We start from the raw sequence: 5804 nt of genomic DNA, 5'->3' as shown, positions 1-5804 counted from the left end.
CGGATGTAGCAGGGCGCATCATACAGAGGATCCACTGGAAACAAGACAGCGATCAACAAGGGTCCGGGCTAGCGGTATTGTTACGTGCCGGACTCCATCCTGGTGGGCGGAGAAAAAGGAGCGTTAAAAGAAAAAAGCGCTCGACCGATCTCAGACTAGTTGTCAAGAAAAGGCGGAGAAGACCCAAGACAGATATTTTCTCTTAAAAAATGGCCCGTCTACATTTTAAATCACTCGAGGCAACATTATCAAGTTTGGACATCTTTACGGCGCCCCTGACCCAACTCTCCATAGAAGATAGTTCTTATGTCGAATTTCTACCTTTGTCCGCAATTGTGGACCAGGGCCCCATAGAATTTTTTATACCCGGGGACGGCTCAAAATATTTTGATTTATCCGACACTTTACTACATCTTCGTTTAAAGGTGACGCGTAGGGATGGGACCAATATTCCGCCGAAAGAACAAGTTGGCATCGTGAATTTCCCTATAAACACAATTTTTAGTCAATTAGATGTTTCGCTGGGCGGGCGGCTAATCTCACAATCTAGCGCCACATACGCCTATCGGTCCATCATCGAGTTGTTGTTAAACTTTTCAAACGATTCTTTGGAGTCGCAATTCACAGCAGGAATGTTTGCAAAAGACACTAGGGGACGCATGGACTCCATCGCTTTCGAAGACGGCGTGGCTAACGCCGGTGTTGTACGTCGCGCGCAGCAGATTGCAGGTTCACGTGAATTTCACCTAACGGGACCGCTTCATGGAGATATTTTCTTTTCTGAACGTCATCTATTGAATAATGTGGATCTGCGCCTAAAGTTAACTAGAGCTTCTGATGATTTCTGTCTCATGAGCACTCCAGACAGTGACTCGTGTCTCAAAATACTAGGAGCATCCCTATTTGTGAAAAAAGTAACAGTCTCACCGGCCGTAGCAATAGGCCACGCCGCAGCTTTACAGAAAGGTAACGCGTTGTATCCATTAACCAGAATCAATATGACGACTTTCTCCATTCCTCAAAACTCAAGAATCTGCCATCAGGATAACCTCTTCCTCGGACCTATCCCTAAACAAATTGTAATAGCCGTAGTAAATCACAACAGTTTCATGGGACGGAGAGATTTAAACCACGTGAGCTGGATAACCTGAAGATTCCTGTTTACCTTTTAGAAATGTTCGCATGTAATCACGGAAAATTGTGTCGCTCGTTCTTGTGTAATGCCATACTTCGGTAATATCTGCAACCGTGTAGCCGAGATCAAGTGCCTTAACAAATTCAGGGGTTGTCCAAACACCTGTTAAGGATCTTTACTCATCATTATGTGTACACGCCGTCTGCTGGTTGTTACACTCAGCGCATGTACGACACAGTGTGAAGACGAGTTTACCTTTAGCTGTTTTGAAGGGTAAAACAGGAAAATACAAACCACGGGGTGGGTTGACTGTGGCGCTGATGAAACCGAAATACAACCTGGGGTCTTTAAAATCACCGTGGATAATCGTTGGATGACCGATAGGGTAGGTGCCTGTACTGTTGATGAAAGGGTTTAATGATGTCACATCAACATCCAACACACGCTCGTTAGGCTCTGCCGTGTATCTTAAAACGAATGCGTTTGTTCTGCCCCCAAAAAGAGCCTGCCTTGGTTTGAGCGGTGTAGGGAATTTGGTTTTTCTCAGGAATTCCTTCACCTCTATGTTCAACTTTTTCATTTGCAACCATTCATGCTCCCACATAATTACAAGGTGCACATCATGTCTAAGCTGTAGGTCCTGAATTTTCTTTTGTGTGTTATCAAACCTCTCCTGAAAAGGGCGTTTTGTTGTCGGGCATATTTTAGAGAGGTCGTAGCATTCTGCGCAGCCGTGATGATAACAACCAAAACACTCAAACACTATTTTTACGCCCCCAATTTCAGAATAGCCGTCTACCGTGTAGTTACCTATCTTAACCTCGCCCCCGTTCAATGCATGTCTAATTTGGATATTTTGGCTGTGCATGATCCATTGCATGTACTGAATAGAATCATGCGAAAAAGCTTTGTGCTGACGCATATAGTTCTCTGAAGGTGTAATGGCTAGTGTTTGAGGGGTTAGAAAATTAGTGCGAAAAACTTTGACACATTCTTAGCTTCTTTGGCATACCATTCGTCAAACTTTGCTCGTTGAGAGGGTGACATTCGCTCGATATCGTAGTACGCGGGGTCAGGGTGAGACCCTACGTAGTTTAGATGCTCTAAAGAGCTGAATTTATGTGGGAAATAACCCTTTGATTTGTCTTCAAACCCCAGGGCCTTAGGCATCGCACAGAGGCATCGTCAGGAATGAGAGAGAGTCTATGAATCGAGATTTTGTGTCTAAATCGACAAATGATAGAACTTTACTCCCTTGCATCAGAATGTCAAGTTTGAGACCTAATTCAAGCATTCTCCTTATCAGTATGTATGAATCAAAACCTCTCGCATTATGTGCAACAAACGTAGTTTGTTTAAACCGTGGCTTTCGAAAAAATCTGAGAAATTCGTCAACACAACCTGTGCCAAACCACTGTTTCCTCAGTCTATTTGATTTGCAACAGATGAGAAAAGGTTTGTGTAAACCATCTACGTCTACATAGGTTTTGAAACCATAATATACTACATTTTTGCACGGTGGTTGAGGTTTGATGGGCTGAATGTAGCACATGTGGGGGTTGTTAGGTTACGGATTTTTGTTATTGATCTGACTCTAAATTGCGATCAACACTTAACACATGAGTTGCTATGTCCCAATCCACACACTGGCGCACCTAACAATTTTGCGAGTTCGTTCTGTCAAAGAGAAGACCAGTAGATCAATCAGACCAAATTTACCAATTGTTTATTCCTGACAAAGCGCACTAATACAGGCCTGGGTCCCTCACACTAAAACTCGTGCGTTTTTGTGACCACCAAAAGACGACACATTCTTCCGGGTTGCCCAGTTTTAAAGAAACACAATATGAATATTAAAGCATGCAAAACATTGTGAGATGATTGGTCGAAGGCCATCTCCTCCCCGTGTCGGTGTTATGAGGTCAGGCGGTTGGGTTTTCCCCGCGAAGCCCGACCACCTGGACGTGATGTTGTTCTCGTTTCTCACCGACCTTGAGGTGTTCTCGTCCGATACTCCCTGTCTGGGCCTATTCCACAACACTTCGAAGAAAACAAGTTCATGCAGTTTGCCTCCACATTCTTCGCTACCCACCAATTCACACGAGCACGGAAATACTAGATATTATATTAATATGATTATAAGTTTAACACAACCTTAAAAATATGTTTGCAAACTGCCGAAAGCACATTTCCCTTTAGGGTTCAGCAAGGCATCATATTGATTTAAGATCTCATCACACACTGTGGATTGTTTAACGGGGCAACGATGTTTAGCACCGGTACCATCAGCTTTCACATAATACTGGAGACCACACTGCAAGCATTTTGTGTATGAAGTGCAGTTGCTCACACAATTCGCCACTCGAAACTCTTTATGTTTGGCAAAGCATTCCTCATTACGACAAGTTTTGTTACAGTCGGGGCAGATGACACGTTTAATCCGCCGTTGTTTACAACACGGATGGAGACAAATGCTACACTGGTGCTGTTGCCAATTCCCGTGCCCTTTGTAGCAATGTCTGCAAAAGAATCCACGACCAACGAATGCCTCTATCGCTTTCACGCCGTAGTAATGACCCTCGAGGTGTAAGACAAATAAAGTGTCGTTGTCTGTTTTGGGATAATGTGTGTCGAAAAAAGTCATGGGGCGGCAGTCCTCTTTTCGATACATTACAGTTATTTTCCGTTTGAGGACTTTCTCAAATTTATGGACATCGCCCAGACTCACAGGTGTTTGGCTATCCAACACCACACTCTCGTGTAAGAGCCGTGCCTGTCTTGTGGCCTGTTTTGTTGTGTGTGTCATTTAGCAGATAGGTTAGTGAGAGAGCAAAGCATAGATTGTTGTCTTTATTACGAGGTATGTGTAAGTGTCGTTTTTTCAACCTCAAAATTTCTCTGTTGGTAGTGTTCAACAACCTACGACGCATTCCACCGCGCAATGGAGTGACTATTTGTACAATGAGCTCTAAGCCCTTATCAGCCAGAAGCTCTGTATTTGATTGGGCTAAACGCTCAAGCATGTCTGTTACACTAGAGTTTATGTCACTTGTTTGCTGGTAGATGTGAACTCTATTGTTACCACCCACTAACTCAGCCTGAATTACATCACCTGGTTGTGCTCGACTAATCACCTCTTGCAAAACATCATCTATTTTATCTTCAATCTGGAGGTAGAAGGTTGCAAAATCATTGATGTTCAGTTGCGATGGTATATTTAACGGTCGCCTTACCTCTACATTATTGAAATACGGTCTATTGACTACAACAGAACCGCCGCGCTGATCAGTTATTACAGAACCGCTGTTAGATTGGTGGGGCATGTGTTGAAATGCTGGTGTGTTGTCATCAATAACATCTATTTCGTGATCAATTATAACAGAGCAGTTGTTAGGCTGAAATGCCGGTGAAACGTCGTCAATAACAGCAGGCGATGAATCGACAGGGTTAGCGGTCAACGGGTCAACCAGAGGCTGCGTATTTAGATTTTGGATAATGTTTAGCAACTGGACAGGAATATCAGGACTGATACGTCTGTTGTTATCATTAGCTTGGTTGTTTAATTCTGCTATCATGTTTAGCAATTGTGACGGGATCTGTGTAGGACTCTGTCTACCTTTATTCGGACTTTGATTGTTCAGTTCATCTATGACAGCTTGTAAATGGGTAAGAATAGCAGGACTGCCGGGGCTTTCTCCCTCTAACAAAGCCGTGCTCACATTGTTGGGCAAATCTGTTATTTGACTCGTAGACGTATTGTTTGATAGCAAATCATTGTTAACGCTTGACAAATCTAGCTCTGGTGTGTCACTTCTATGGCTTGTTTTGCTAAATAGTAGCAAATCTATTTCATCAATGTTTGCTAAGAAATCTGAGTCTGCTGACGTGAGGTTTGAATGATCCATTATATTTCCTTTTACAAAACACAACAGAAACAACACAGACCTATTTTGATTCGGCCAAATCTGTCAGAATACGTATTATCTTAAAACATTCTTGTAACCGTCTTTTGTAGAAACAATTACCACGGCACTTTACAGGCCCCCTGCTGGCTGAGTGGCGCGTGTTGTAGAAGGGCTGCCCCCTCCTCCTCCTCCTTCCTCTCTGTACCTCCGTGTCACGACGCTCACCTGGAAGTAGATATAAAAAGTTAATCCGTTATAATACCGAAAATAGCAAGTTGGATGATAGCATACAAAGAGAGAAAAAATAGAAGGAATACCTCCAGCTTTGTTTGTCGACTCTTGATGATGGTTCAAGCCCTCGTATGTAGATAGAGCTTCCGCTAACTCTGTGTCCGTCGGTGTTTCCTGTCGGTCGGTGTGGAATGCAATTGGATTGGTTGCAACGGTAGCACGTGACTCTGATGCGCTTGGTCTCGCTGGCTCTGCTGCTTCCTCTACTTCCGGAAAAACACGCTCACTCCAACTACTAGCAAAAGTAGTTTATATGGGTCTACATTTCAAGCAACATAAAATGCCTTACATTAAAAACGTAAGATGAATAAGTTTTAACGTTTAAAAAGTAAAGAATGTTAACTTTACCAAACCACGCCCCAACAAACACATACAAACAAACAAAAAACAAACAAACAAATAATTATGAAATTATGAAACAAATTTCATTGTCCCAATTGTCTTTATTTTTTAAATGACAAAATAACCAAATA

The sequence above is a fragment of the Syngnathus scovelli genome, chromosome 10 (genome assembly GCF_024217435.2).
Source record: "Syngnathus scovelli strain Florida chromosome 10, RoL_Ssco_1.2, whole genome shotgun sequence".
NCBI lineage: Eukaryota > Metazoa > Chordata > Actinopteri > Syngnathiformes > Syngnathidae > Syngnathus > Syngnathus scovelli.
The sequence above is the reverse complement of the archived record's forward strand: the minus strand, read 5'-3'. Positions refer to the sequence as shown.